The sequence below is a fragment of the Bacillus rossius genome, chromosome 2, assembly GCF_032445375.1.
Source record: "Bacillus rossius redtenbacheri isolate Brsri chromosome 2, Brsri_v3, whole genome shotgun sequence".
Classification (NCBI taxonomy): domain Eukaryota; kingdom Metazoa; phylum Arthropoda; class Insecta; order Phasmatodea; family Bacillidae; genus Bacillus; species Bacillus rossius.
This window is the reverse complement of record NC_086331.1, coordinates 33529921-33546403: the sequence shown is the minus strand read 5'-3', so window position 1 is coordinate 33546403 and position 16483 is coordinate 33529921. Positions and strand designations below refer to the sequence as shown.

Genomic DNA, 16483 nt, shown 5'->3' with positions numbered 1-16483 from the left:
AAGAATGGTAAATCTGTGACCTGATGTTTCCGAAGTTTTTAGATATGCTAAACCCCTTGTAATTTCAATTTTTTCTTTGGCCATTCACATACTGAGTAAATTCATCTGCATTTATAATTATTGTAATAGTGAGTTTAGAAAATTTGTCATAATGCAACCCCGTGTGATATCAGGCCTTAAAATATAACGTAAAAGCAACAAAATACCAAAATAAATGTTTGTAGTATAGGCACTGATTCCCTGTAACAAAACAATATTTATTTCATGTGGAACTCATTTACCTTCAAAAATTTGTTTCAGGGGTGGTTCGTTTCCATTATCCGTCTGCTACCGAGACTGAAGTGTCCATCATTATTTCTAATTGGTTAAAACATGCGAAGAAGAGATGTAGCTAGTGTTGTAAATGAAAAAAAGCATGTGTTTTTTTCTCTCAAAAATAAATTTTTTTTTTTTAGAAAAAAACTTTGTCCCTAGTTTTTTTCCCCCCACTTTTCAGGTTTTTTTTATTATTTTATATACTGTAGCTCATACTTTACAGTTAATCTTTATTGTGAAAAAAATACTTTTTTTTTGTTTTTTGTAAAATAAAACAGGTTTTTTTTATAGAAAAATGCTTAAAAAAGGCATTTTTTTTTATAAACTCTACATGTAGCACTCTTAATAAGTAAGTATAATTTGTTTAGTGTTTATTTGTGATATGGGCCTCCAGTCATCATTATAAGTTCAGGGTACCTATTAACTGGGAAACCAGTCGGTCAAATCTTATTTAAAAATTATGGCTTGGGCTTGTACCCTCAATATACGTGTCGTTAGAAAAATTGTTAAGTGTCAACATGCTGCCAATTTTTGACATTTTGAATTATATTAATTTGTTTTCAACTGCTTTGAATACTATGTAAATAATATCCACTTTTTTTTATTTCATTCAATAGACCGTACATAATGGTATAGAATATGTCAAAATAAAATTACAAATAAACATAAATACAAACACACAAACAGGTACAAGAACAGTATTAAAAGCATTACAATATTAAAATAATATAATATAACAGCTGCACTTCCATGAATAAGCACCTATTTAGATAATATGATATATAAAAGAAAAGTAATACATAAAAACAAAATTACGAAGCTACCTCCTGTTCATAATCATTTATATTATAAAAAGCCTTATGTGATAAATAAAGAAATAATTCCTTTTTAAATAAATTATATTGGTCCATATTTTTTAGAACTGATGGTAATTTATTGAATAACCTAATACCAACATTTCTAACTGACTGTAAAGTTTTTTTTCTTATGAACCCTTTGCAGATGAAAATCTGCATTAATTCGCGTGAAATGCTCATGAATATTAGTATTTTTTATATAAATTAATTTGTTTTTATGAATAAAACAATAATACTTTGTAAATATAAATACAGGGCACAGTAAGAAGACCTAAGGATTTATAAATATTACGACAACTGTCCAAACGTTTCATGTGGAGTATAATTCTGATTAATGTTTTTTGTATAATAAAAACTGATTGTAGATGATGTCTATTACTACCCCAAAACATAATTCCATAGCTTATTAAAGAATAAACATAGCCAAAGTAGGCAGACCATAGGCATTGTTTGGTAGTTATATGAGAAAGTACTTTAAACATATAACACATACTGTTTAATTTATTTAGCAAACCAAACGTATGTTCGTCCCATGATAAAAATTCATCAATCTCAAGTCCAAGGAATCGTGAAAGTGCCACAAAATTTAAGTTAGTATTTTTTAACAGAGTATTTGGTTTATTTGATTTTAATTTAGAGGGAAAAAAAGATAAAATTTGTTTTACCATAATTCAGTAGCAGTTTATTATTTGTAAACCAAGAGTTTAATGTATGTAGTGTATTCATAACCAGAGCATCAAGTTTAGAAGCTGGATTGGCTTTAACCAGTACATAAGTATCATCTGCAAAAGAAATGATAGGAATATCGGTAAAATGATAACATAGATCATTTACATGGACCAGAAAAAGAAGTGGCCCTAAAATGCTACCTTGAGGAACTCCTACATTCATAAGTTTAGGTAGGGAATTATAAGACTCTAATATATTGTTACTATTGACTCTAGTAACTTGAACTATCTGCATTCTGTTTGTGAGATAAGACTTCAACAATTTATTGACTACACATCTAATTCCCAAATTATATAATTTATCAATAAGTAATTTATGATCTACTGTCTCGAAAGCTTTGGACAGATCAAGAAAAATACCAACGACATCCTCTGATCTGTCCTTGCGTTACTTGTTTAAGTGATTTTGAGTTGTAATTTGTAAAAAAAAAAAAAAAAAAAAAATGAAAAAGTCATATTTGTGAAAATATTTAATTATCATGTTACATTCTCTTCACACTTTTTAAGGTTACTTAGCACCCAATGTTTTCAATTAATTTGTGTCATGGAGTGTACTAATACTTTAAGTTTCAGTGTGAAATTTTTTTTGACGTTTGCCAATTTAATTGAAATGGTATTTAATAAAAAAAACCACGCATTTTGCAATTACTGATGCTTACAGCTGACTAAATTTGGAAAATGTAATTAAATGCAACTGTATTTGTTTGGGGGGGGGGGGGGGGGGGTTGTTAAAATCAGTGTATAACTATTTTAAATGAGTATCAATTTTTGAGATGTCATTCTTAGGCACTGTAAGAACACTTACAATGTGTGCTTTTTAAGCAATTTTCATGCCTCAATGTAGAGAATATCACTGGCAGGGAAAAAAAATATTTTTTTTTCCCTGAGACAATTGGTATGTTTGTACATAATCAACCTCCACCAACTGATATTGAATCCATGTTCCCATGGCCATGTAGATTCTACGACTTCCGATAGACATAGCATCAACGTCGCCTAGCCGACGTGGTATCCACGGCCTTAACCTAACGTACAATCAACCTCCACCAACTGACATTGAATTCACGTCCACATGGCCACGTAGATTCTACGACTTCCGATAGACATTTCATCAACGTCGCCCAACCAACGTGGTATCCACGTCCCCCGATCGACGTAGAATTAACGTCCATCTGGCGACGTCGCCTGTCGCGGACATTTCGATGTTCTTTCTACGTTGATAAAACGTTGAATATACGTGTAATAGATGATGATTTAACGTCAGCAGGTTTCCTAAACAACGTATATTTCACGTTTTTTCTACGTCACTGTGCTGTATGGGTTAACATACACTATAATCAAAAAAATTTAATTTCTAAAAGAATTTATTTATTAGCTAGTTTAAGAAATATTATTTATTAAATGTGTTTAACTTTGTGAATAAAATACCGTTTTAGGCCTATAAAATACATTTTTTTTAAGCTTTAGAAATAATCAACAAAAAAATTGTTTGTCTGTAAAGTCGGTTTACGAACGATAGTTTAACGTGACGTCATAACAAAATATTGATGAAATGATTTCATACTTTTATGAATAAAATTTAATCATTTTTATTGAATTATCACTATTTTGTATTTATACAAAGCAGGAGTGAAATGAAATCTACAATTTAATTGATAAATTTACTTTTATTTGCACTCATTAATTCAAATATGTTTATTACTTTAATGAACAGATTATTTTAACTATAACTTTTATAGATGTTTGCTATTTAACTTCTTCCAATCTGTGTTATTCTGTTAAGGATAGGACGATGATAGGAAAAGTAGGAAACGAATGGAAGTGTTTCAAGTTTAATGTGCCTCAAAAAAGTCCAATGGATGGTTGTTCCAATCGAGTGGAAGAGAGATAGATGCGGCGCAAGCGTACAATGAGCGTAACGGGACAATGTGCGTAACGGGACTTTTTTCGTGCGTGCAGCCGGCATTTATCGATTTATTAGATGTCGCGTCAAAAATAAGTTTATTTAACAATGGTTTTATATAAGTCAAAATTTTAATATTAAAGTTGTCATCAGCTGTCAAAATTATTTTATGAATATTGAAATCATTTTGTAAACACTGATATAATTCCTAATGTAATTATGTCTGACTTGTTCTCAGTATACACCATGAAGTTACAGTGCTCGGACACGAGTATAAAGCTATCATCATCAACAAAACGATTATATTTGAAAATGTTTCATTGCAGTAAACATTTGCAGCGATCAAGAGTCAATATTTTTGTAAAGTCAGTATCCGTTAGACGTCTGAAATTTCAATTATCCGACCCGAGCAGATAACGATAGCCAGCAAAAAAGACCAGCGACAAAGCCGTAACTAATACCCGAAAGGGAGAACGAGTGTCGACTTTTGATAAGAGCCAGATCATGTACACAGAACTAAAAGAAGGAGATCGGAAAAAGAACGAACTAATGAACTGAGGAGCGAGGGATCTGGGAACTAGTTCGCGTAGTTCGTCTGTGGGAGCGCTCTTCCGAACTAGTTCGTTCGCGAACTACACAAGTCTACTTTATACTCGTGTCCGAGCACGGTAACTTCACGGTGGGGAAACGTGGTGTATACTGAGAACAAGTCAGACATAATTACATTAGGTAGTTATATCAGTGTTTACAAAATGATTTCAATATTCATAAAATAATTTTGACAGCTGATGACAACTTTAATATTAAAATGTTGACTTATATAAAACCATTGTTAAATAAACTTATTTTTGACGCGACATCTAATAAATCGATAAACGCCGGCTGCACGCACGAAAAAAGTCCCGTTACGCACATTGTCCCGTTACGCTCATTGTACGCTTGCGCCGCATCTATCTCTCTTCCACTCGATTGGAACAACCATCCATTGGACTTTTTTGAGGCACATTAAACTTGAAACACTTCCATTCGTTTCCTACTTTTCCTATCATCGTCCTATCCTTAACAGAATAACACAGATTGGAAGAAGTTAAATAGCAAACATCTATAAAAGTTATAGTTAAAATAATCTGTTCATTAAAGTAATAAACATATTTGAATTAATGAGTGCAAATAAAAGTAAATGTATCAATTAAATTGTAGATTTAATTTCACTCCTTTGTATAAATACAAAATAGTGATAATTCAATAAAAATGATTAAATGTTATTCATAAAAGTTTATTATCATTTCATCAATATTTTGTTATGATGTCACGTTAAACTTTCGTCCGAAAAGCGACTTTACAAACAAGTTTTTGTTGATTATTTCTAAAACTTAAAAAAAAATTAAATTTGTATTTTTATAGGCCTAAAACTGTATTTTATTCACTAAAATAACCACATTTCATAAATAATACTTCTTAAACTAGCTAATAAATAAATTATTTAAGAAATTAAACTTTTTCGATTATAATGTACCTATGTTAAGTGATGTTGAACTTGCTAAATTTAGTGAATTATATATAGGTCCTAATGAACATGAACATACACATTGTTAAGCAATATTAGCATACAATTTTACTTAAGAGTTTTTATTAGTTTTTCTATGTCTAATTGTAAGGTAACAAATTAGAAGAGTAATGGGTCTTTCTTTCTTAATAATTTACGTAATTTTTTGGCCTGTACATAATATCGCATTTTTTGTTGATTACGTCTTAAGAAAAAAAAATTGTATATTTATAAAACTGTATTGTATTCACTGAAATAAACATTTTTCATAAATAATATTTCTTAAACTAGCTATAAAATAAATCCTTTTATAAATTAAAATTTTTCGATTATAGTGTATGTTAGGTTGACGTCGTACCTCCTCTTTATTAAATAAAAACCCGGGTCACAGTCCTGTCCGCGGCGCAACACTCCAGCCATGGCCCTGTTAGTGCCACCACTCGTCACCAGATGGCAGTGTAAATATAAAGAGACAATGTATCATAGTTATTTTATAGATGTTATTATTGTAAATATTTAGGTAGATTATTAAGTGTATGCTGGAAGTATGTTTTGTAGATGTGGAAATAATATTGTAAAATGCAAAAGATCATCATCAGGCAAAAGAGATAGAAATATGTAAAACTTTAACACAGATGGTTCTAGAAGAAACTTGTATAAATTGTGCGGGCTAACAACCTTCTCAAACACCAAGCTAGCTGGCAGCCAGGTGGGAAACGACGAAGTCGCCCCCTAAAGACCAGTACCCAACCAAATAAAGTATAATGCGGACAAAAAGTCCAAGTTCCCTCCCAAACTTGCTAAGTAGTGACTTTCTACTCTGTCCAACTCTTCTTCCTGAACCATCCCTCTATTCCCGTAGCCAACCTGCTTGCTATTAATGCATGAAATTTGCATCCCGCATGTGAGTGCCCAGGGTTTTCCCTCTGTCTATGGAGGTTTTACCTGGGCCCAACTTATCTCTAGTATTAGTCTAGAATAGTCAAGTGAGGGGAGTTAGTCATGGCGCCAATCGCAGCCTTGGCTGGCCAATCCCCTCCTTAGCACAATATGCATGCTCCCTTGTCTGCATGGTACTCCCTGCATGAGTAGAGCGTATAGGCTTCGGCCTGAGACGCACTTAAGTCCCTCCTAACCCGGACCCCTCCCAAACACACTTAGTTTTTAGTTAGGTTAGGAAAAAAAAATAAAAAATAAAATCGCCTAGACAGCTCTCATCTCCCAGCCAATCTGGGAGAATAATTACCTTTGTGAGCTTTCCTCTCTCCCAGCCTATCTGGGAGAATAAATATTACCTCAGTCAAAAGTGGTATCATTGGCTTAAATTCCTCATCTTCCTTTCCTTAAGCTAGCGACTCTTCGTGAGACCGCGGGCTTTCCTTCTCTCTCTCCTTCTTTCTCGCACCTTTTCGCTAGCGACTCCTTGTGAGACCGCGGGCAATCCTCTGCTAGCGACTCTTAGTGAGACCGCGGGCATCCCTTTCTCCTGCTAGCGACTCTTAGTGAGACCGCGGGCATCCCTCTCCTGCTAGCGACTCCTTGCGAGACCGCGGGCACTTCCCTCCTACCACCTGAGTTGAATGAAGAAGCGCTCCGGCTGCCGCCGCACCCGGCGGAAGACCACTCTCTCCGAGGTACCGCCATCAGGCTCCACCCAGCCTGCCTGGGAGCCTCAGGCAGCCTACCTGCGGGGCTACTTCACCGCGGCAACAGGCCAGGGGGAACCTAGTCCAGCCTACAGCCCCCTCCATTCCTACCAGTTCTCCCCTGTCCCCTACTCACCAGAGCAATCCCCAACTGCCGAACCACTCTTCCCTCAACCCCCCGAGTTAATCTCTCCTATCAAGACACCCTACCCCCGCCTCATTCCTCTCACCCTACCCTCACCCCCCCCCCCCCCACGCCAGGCCTTGCCGACCAGCACCACCGGGAGCCAGCCGCAGGACCCACGGCCGCGACCCATCTCGGCCCGACTGGCGGCCCGCCTGCAAGAACTCTTCGGCAGTGACGCCTAGGCGCACTGCAACCTCGGGGGTTTTCACCCCCACCTTTACACCTTCATTGTCAGCACGTCCTCGGTCAGCTGTACTGGGCCGAACGGTCCACTCCCGCCTCAGAGTGTGAGGCTGCTCTACCAAAGAGCTGGCGCCGGGCAAACAACACCACAACTGAACGACCGAGCGACGTCCACCCCGTCTCCACAGCTTCACCAGAGACGAGGCCGCGACAAGGTGAAGAATAAAAACAGAACTGTTATATGCACCATTTTACCCAATTATGTAAATTATTGTTTTATTTACTCATTTGATGTATAATAACCCAAAAAAGGATAATAATCTAGGCGTTCACAACACTGATCATTATAAAAAATAACTATTATAACATACAAAGAAGATCGCCTGCAGTAGCGGTAGCAAAGCGAACGAACTATCAGTGACCTGTCTTCTTTGAATTCGAGATGGGAGCGGACGAACTAAAAGAGCGACCTAGTTCGCCAAGGAGCTGCGAACTAAAAGGAGCGCTCCCGGTCGCGAACTATTATGCGCAAGTCTAGTTTGCAGCAGTGTTGCCAGCATTAATCCACACAATTCGAGTAAGGAAGCCTAAATTGCACATCAAGCTCTGTCCTTGCCCGAACACACCCGAATATTCACCTTCGGCCAACCTCGGGTTTATTTATATATATTTATATGTCTCTGTTTATTTTAATGTAGCTATACTAACCTAACTAACCGTCCATAGTGTTTTAAAGTGTTTTAATGTAGCTAACCTAACCGACCACTTTTAATATTTGAATTCATTTTTCCTGCGCAAAAATAAAACAAACCCGAGGTTGACCGAAAGTGAATATTCGTGCGTGTTCGGACAGGGACAGAACTTAATGTACATCTTAGGCTTCTCATTCGAGTACACTCATGTCTACATTCGAGTTCTTTCGGGTACGAGAAGTCCTCAGTTTGGGTGTCATTCTGGTATATATATATATATATATATATATATATATATATATATATATATATATATATATATATATATATATATATATATAACAAGTATGAAAACAAAATATTGCTGTCTTTTTTGTGCAAATATCATACACACTGGTGTGTCAAATCTTATAATAGCGTAACAGTATAACATTTTATAAATTAAATGCAATATTGACCAGGCGTGGGGTTTTAAAATGCATTTTTTTTTATGAAAAATGAGAAAGGGGTGGGGGAATAATGTAAACATTTAATACTACTGAGCAGGCTACACATGAAAAATTATATTTTCAGTTTAAAGGTTGGAACTGTTTTCAGTGAGAGATATCTCTGATCCTGTCGTCGTCGCCTGACTGTTTACTTGATACTACCTGCAGTAGGGCTTTTTGAGATGCCACCTGCTGATTATGACACCCTGCTGAATGACCAACATTCGTGCAACCCATGTGGATAAAGGTCCTGTCACACTGTCAAATTTTCGCTTTCAACACTTTCCAATATGTTGTGAAAAATAAAGTTGGAGGGTTATGACATCTCTAAAAAAATCACTAGCACAGCCATGTTCGTTTGACAAGTTGGATGACATGATTTTCCATCAATTATTTTTTTCCTTATAGGACGAGTTATAAAATGGACAACCGAAGATTCACCCCCTTAGATCGACATGCCCTTCGGGCTGGTTCGTACATGTTCGGGTTTGTTTTTATTTTTTTTATCTGTACGTTCAAAACAAACATTGCATTATTGATCAAAGAATTGTAGACTAATGTTATTTTATATTTTTTAAGAGTAAAACACATGTACACTAACATTGCCTTGTTACTAATTATGAGATTTTCAGGTAAGTTATTGAGCTATTTCTGTTTGATTTGTTAGGAGATTAGTTTTGTCCGTTTATAAGTTAACATTGCTTGTGTTATTCTTGACAAGTAATCATTTCTTATAGAAATTTTTGTACACTATAGGCCTAATTATTTTAAATTTTAGGTAGCGTGTGGAGATTTCATCTTATGTTCATGAGCATACAACATATAAAATCATAAGAAATGTTTTCTGGTGGTGTGTAGCAGTTAACCGCATTTAAGTAAAAATATTTTGAAATAATTTCACGTTGCTGCGTTTTGTATGCAAAATAAACTTTGGACTCTTATTTTTTTTTAATCACTAAATATGTACCTGTATTTACTCTGAAAAAAGTTTTTCTAAATTCAAACTGGTTTTTGAGAAATCACTGTTTATAGGTTACATTACATTACATTACCTGTGCAGTAAAGGGCCTGTCACAATGTTGTTCTTTAATTGAGTTGCAGATCCTGTTGTTTTTCATACACAAACTGTATATTTTTTATTTCGATATTGCAATGCAGTAATGTAAATTATAACATTAAAAAAGTTGTGACTCCTCATTGTGCATTCCAATCCCAAAGCATCAGTCCTTGAGAGTGATATTTTTTAGCAGTTAATATGTGCAAAATTCTGATTTTTTTTTACGTGAGACAACAAATAACCTGACATAAAATAAATTTTCATTTTGTAACAAATGATTCCTTTTATAGATCAGGTTACGTGCTATTGCAGGTAACTAATCTGCGCTTTCGCCTCCATACTGCTATAAAAAAAATCCCTGTCAAGGGTTGGCGTTTTGGTTTGGATACACATTAGGGACTCTTAACTTTTTCAAACTATTATTTACGTTTCATTGGGTTATAATATTCAAATAAAAAATATATACATTCTTATATATATGGAAAACCACAGAATCTGCAATGCAATTAGAGGAAAAAATGGCGACAGCTGCTTCACTGCATAGGCTATCTAATGTGAACTGCAAAATGTGATTTCTTGAAAACCAGTAGGAATTAAGAAAAGCTGTTTACAGTTTTAATAGAGGAAGGTTTTTAGTGTCTGAAAAGGTATTTTCAGAATTTTATAATTTAATTTATGAATAAGCAGCAACAAAAGAAAGGTACCTTTTTTTAAATTCAGCTAACCAACCATGCACATGATGTTACAAATTTTGTATTGTTTATACTTACCTGCTTGAACATTAAACTACTGTTAAACCATTTATTTAATTTTTTAAAAATATCTTTGGGAATTAGCGCAGTGTAATCAAATACATTTACTGTATTGATGATTGATTTACTTTATTGATGCGCAACGAAGTTGTATAATTGTTGGATTGGTTAAGCAAATTCAAGCATCAAGGGTACTGATCAATGGTTTTTAACATTATACTTACTTGAGTCCATTGGTAAAATGTTAAAACACTGGATAGGCTAAATTTCCATCAACTGCTTATGTTTTTTCCTCATGCTCACTTGAAAACAATTACAGGGTTATACTGTAGTTCACAGTTGCAATACTTGGTTAGGTTAGTTACATAAGTGCTGTTAAATCACGAAAATGGTTAGGGAAAGGTAACTTCATAACTACTGTAAAATGGTGAAAGCAATTCTTTAGGTAAGTTTACCTAGACTTTAAAAATAATTTATTTGGCGAAGTATGTGGTACTAAGAATTACTATTTATCAAATTTGGTTTGTGTGGTAAAGTTGTTTCTCTAGGAAATTTCTGAATCCATCTTTGTAGAAATATAAACTAATATTATTAGAAACAAAAAATACAATGTGTGGTATATTTTAATTTTCTAACTCCCTCTGAACTCTGCAGTTATGCAATTATCGATAATAATTGTAAATCATTGCAATATACATCCGACACATTTTGTAGTGATTTCACAACTGTACTATGAAGTAATGCCATCGACTGCTGCAAAATAACATGCTGACATCTATTCTCGTGTAGGCATTTTGTTTATACGACTAAAATATGAGCATATAGGATACATATAGAATCTTACAAATTTTGGTAACCTACCTACTAATACTCTCCCCGAAGACTTTGATTAGATACTTAAAAAAAAAAAAAAAAAAAAAAAAAAAAGAACTGCTTATGTGACATGCATTACGTGAAATGAATTCAACTTGTAAACATTTTGCTTGAATCAAATCCTAGATTTGCTTAAGCTAATAACAAGCAAATACATCACTCGAGGCCCTGAGAAACATACTTCTAAAATTGTGTAGTTACTTGGATTGTTAAATACCTAGTTTTTCTGCAATAATGGGCACAAGAGCTTAATTTTACAACTCAATGTTGCTGAAGCATCATATAGAATTATGTTTTGCATATAATTTTTTTTCACTTAAATGAGTTTTTGTCAAAAAGTATTTGGGAAAAAAAATATCTGTTTGAAAGGACAAAGAAAAATGTTAATTGTAGTACATAAATGAGAATTTACCAAAAGTATTTGTGAATGTATCAAAATTCTAACTAAAATGGTTTTGAAAGTAATTTATCATTCTGGTATGCATAACTTTTTCTTTGATACATTTATTTATCAGTTTCATTTCTCTGTAGTACAATATAAATCATTTAACTTTGATTTCTTTTTTGTTTCAGGCTTGTGGAGAACAGCTTTTTTTATTTACTCTTTGGCTGGCCAATGTAAATAAGCAATGATTTCATGAATGCAGCGAGAGAGTTTATTTGATGTATGTATTTTAAAATCACTGATAATATTTATTGGTGTATTTTAAAATCACTGATAATATTTATTGGTGTATTTTAAAATCGCTGATAATATTTGTTTTGTGGCTGGAAGATGGTAACCATGGTGACTTGTGAATTTTTATGAAGGATTAATAAAAAGCAGTAAAAATTATTAATGGTTGTCACAAGGAATTTTTTTTTCAATAATCAATCATCTTCACTCTACAGTAACAATTTTCCCTAACTCAAATAATATTTCAATAAATATCTTATAAAGTATTCATATACCTATGTACAATATAGACCAATTTTGAGCTATTATGATATCAGTATATTAGTTATTATGAACATATACTATCAGAACTACCATTTGCATATAGTGCACATACATACATAACACTAGCCAACAACCATTAAAAAAACACTACTATATAGACTTACATAAAAAACAAACAAATCATAGACAAGTACAGATTATTCACTATTATATTCTAGAGCCAATTCCAATAAGTGTGAGGGCATACCGGTGTTCCGATTTGAATTATTGGTGGAAATAGTGGGCACCACCACGTGAGTGGACACGTGGACCCGGCTTGATACTCTTGCTCAGGGCGTTACGTGGCCCGTGTGCGGCGAGATATTAGCCCTCCTGATACCTAATTCAGCACCTGTCCCTACCCGAGCCCGCTCTCAGCGTCGGGCACGCTTATACTTCACCGCAGTGGGCTCTTAGGGCTTCCCACATGCCGCTGACTGGGTTATGGACCCACGTGACCCCCTCCGAACACAAAGACACGTGATTCAATTAAGTTGGTTTTATTTACTTACACGTTACACGCCCTCATACAATCCTTTTGTGATACTGTTAAAAAACGCCCGAGGCACGAATCGGTTTAGGGAGCGTTCAAGTATTACATAACGCAATTTTTTGATTTTTTTGACCCCCCCTCCCCCCATGTAAAGCGCCGTAACGTTTTTCTGTACCCCCCTCCCCCCTATTAAAATGTTACGTAACCCCAAGTGACCATTTTTACCTAAAGTCACAATCATGTGGCGTAACGTACCGGAATAAGTCACTAAAATTCCTTTGTTATTGTTTTAATCGCTTTAATGTTATTTATTAACATTTGAAATGTCTTGTTTTTAAAAGCAAGAGCTTTCTAATGTTTTTTGTCCTAATAAATTTTTACTACTCAATCATACATTTAGCAATCATACATTTAATTACGTCATTTTCCTGACTTGGCCCTGTCCTTACACACTTTTTGCTTTATCGGCCATTGTTCTTCTCACGCATTCTCCTATTTTAGCGTTTTACTAATAAAGCTATTAAAATCAAATAACAAATTTTATTTCTAATAATTATTTTTACTTTTGGCAATGCAATTACAAACATAAAACTAACTGAAATAAAACATATTTGTCAAAATATAATCGTATTTAAGAATACGATCGAACGAAAACGAAAAACATTTAAAATAAAATTAGCCATAATTAAAATAAGTAGATTGTAAAAAAAAAACAACAATTCAATTGGAGTTTTACTGCTCCTCTGCCCATGGGCTTGCCAGTCACTCAGATTCTTTCATTACTGGCATCCGGAGAGCAGACGAATAGGGTTCTGGAATTGTTAACCCACTTGCATCAACTTCGTCTTCGTCGAGCCAATCGGCATCCTCAGACGATGTTTCACAGCGACGCACAATGCAGAGAAGCTCATTTGCTCTTCTTGCAGCAAGTCGCTGTGGCCGTACACGACTTTCATGAAGGTCTTGGGCAGTCTTGCCATGCATGAAACGATTGTGCATTTGCACACTCTTGTGGGATGTAAAATAAATCCCACAGGTTGAACATACTCGGTTCTTTAGGTCGGATTGTACCGATGGGCAAAATAAATTGTAAGGCATCTGCTAAACCCTTCTAGAGGAGGCGACAGATCAACAGACAACCTCACAAGAAGTGGCGAAAACTTGCATGATCCTTTGTCTATCTGACTAGGTACCACGAGCTTGTTTGTGGTTTGAAGGATTGGGCAGGGTGGCGGCAGGAAAGTTTCTGGAAAAACAGATTTTAATGCACTCCTCAAGCGGGAACAGCAGGATTCATCCGCGCATTTAATAACTTGCAATAAATATTGCGATTCACGGACGTGAGCGCTATACCACGCCATATTAGGTTCTGCTGGATCCTGCAAGCTATCTTCAGGGTTTCTATATTCCGCCGAAACATCGTAGTTGTCAATTTTCATTCAGTCGGTCAAGTGCTTGGAGCACATAAACGAAAAGGGTTGCCATCTTGGGAGAACAAAATACGAACAATTCAATCGGGAATCCCCCGTAAAAAATAAACGAAAAGGGTTGCCAACTTGGGAGATTTTAATTCACTAGTTTTTTTATTAACCCTTCAGACCAATCGTCTTTCGTACCACAACATTACTGTTGTGATGAGAGAAAATCTCACACATAGAAAACCGTGTATTTTGAATATCAATACCTATATAATTGCTAATATGGCGATTGGAGTCTACGTTGACAACCGAAGTATAACGAAACCATCCGAATAGCGGTATTTTTTGTTTTAACTATTTTACTGGAGTGACGAGAAAAACTATCACAGCTGTTGATATATATATATATATTTTTTTTTTTGCTGTACGTTTGGAGTTAAAAAAAAAAAACATTCTCTAATCCTGTAAAGCAAGCAGAAGCAATTTTGTGAAGGTAAAAAAAAAAATTTAAGTTATCATGCCATTTTAAATTTTGAGGAAAAAAAAAAGGTTTAAAAAATGCGGGAAAGAGTCCGTCTGTACGCGACCGTTCTGATTGGTAAAAAAAAAAAAAAAAAGGGATGTAACGCGTAGGTCAAACCCCCCTCCCTCCCCTGTAACGCATCGTAACGTTTTACAAGACCCCCCCTCCCCCCCAAATTCGTTACGTAATACTTGAACGCTCCCTTAGTTGAGGAGGCGGACCACACACGTGGTCGCCTCAAGCCTTTACTTAGAACACGGGTGGTTAAAAAGTCCGGAGAGTATAGAAATCACTAATTAAACAGCCTCACCGACCGAGAGAGACCCCGAGGGTGAAGAGAAAACAATTTGAATTAATTAACTGAACAGAACTACTTATTGGTGAGACAATGGTGATGTCCTCGGGGTGTCTGCAGAGACGTCCGCTCTCGGCCGGCTGTAGAAGGAGACTGGGGTGAGACAAGGGCTTGCGGCAGGAAACATGGCGCTCTTTATAAAATTACCAGATACACATCCATGACCAGACTGTCTGTAATAATTACTTATGTGATAAAATATAGTTTGAATAAAGTTATGTGTTGGTTCCATCGTCGCCCGCTAGGGAGCGTTCGTGGCCGTGCTTGCACGTACTTTATTACAAAAATATAACATATTAATAAAACAAAAGGCACTCACTTACTGAATCGTCGTGACACTATTTTGGGGCAAAAGAAAAGGGTTACAATAATTATTAATACATATAGGGGTGCGGCGCACTGCAGCTAAGCACCCTCTTGCCGGGCTACCAACACACGCACGCACTCGCTGGCGGGAGGTTTGAATATGAACAGAGGATGGAGGTGTTTGGGCGTTGGCATATCGGATTCGAAAGGGGGCCGCAGGCCTGGACGACGTCAAGTGTATTATCAACAAAAGAAAATAATTTTTTTAAATAACAATATTTCGATATGAAGGAAAATCTGTATTCTGAAGTTCTTGTATATGTTTGGTATCAATCAATGTAAATGAATCAATCTTTGATAAAAAAAAATCCCATTAATGATTAATAAATAAAAAAAATTATTGCCAACCAGCTCTGAGTTTTGCATGTGGGTTCAACTTCTCTGAGATTACAGACAAGATTTTAATTAATAATACTATTGGCTTCATTACTAGATTATCTTTCAAACTATAATTTATTATTTGAATCAGTTCATTGAACTCAAATATTTGCAGCAATTTGTTTAAATGTTCATGAACTTGGATTATTTAACATACAAATGTAGGTAGGCTTACTAGACCTTTAATGCTAGAAGATTGTAATCACATAGGCCTAATTTCACATTTACATCTAAGTCTTGGAGCTGATTTACATTAATATTTGTGCTAGACTTTGTAATTCTTGAAATTTTATTTTCTGCAATGTTCCAAAGGGCATTGCTCTATTTTGGAACAAAACAATTTAATCTGACAGTTTGTTACAACACTATTCTTAATAAAACAATGCACATTAGCCTGTATAATATGAATTAGATCTAACATAAGAACTAAAAACTGCACATTTGCACTTAAAATATTCAGCAAACAGTTAGGGAAAGATATTAAACATAGCATTTAACTCTTAAATCGTCATACTTCATTTTAGTTATCACATTTAGGCTTGTATGTGAACGGGTTCAGATATAAGCACTGCAAATGCACATTTAACACTAATAATTATATCAAACACAAATGATATCAGTAACATCATACTTCATTTTTGGTGTTACAGTAAGCTTCCGTAAATGTTTCTTTTTCGCAGAACATCAGAAAACTTTTCTTGAATTTAAACATTACAATAATTTTTTTAATAATGATTTGTTACA

The 16483-nt window shown here is 35.0% G+C and overlaps 1 long non-coding RNA gene across 1 annotated transcript; it reads left to right on the top strand.

Moving 5' to 3' along the window:
- The first annotated feature begins 9037 nt into the window (after positions 1–9037).
- LOC134529938 (uncharacterized) lies at positions 9038–12062 on the top strand. Its single transcript, XR_010074750.1, has 2 exons — positions 9038–9177; positions 11801–12062. It is a non-coding gene; the product is annotated as an uncharacterized LOC134529938 (long non-coding RNA).
- The last annotated feature ends 4421 nt before the right edge of the window (positions 12063–16483 follow it).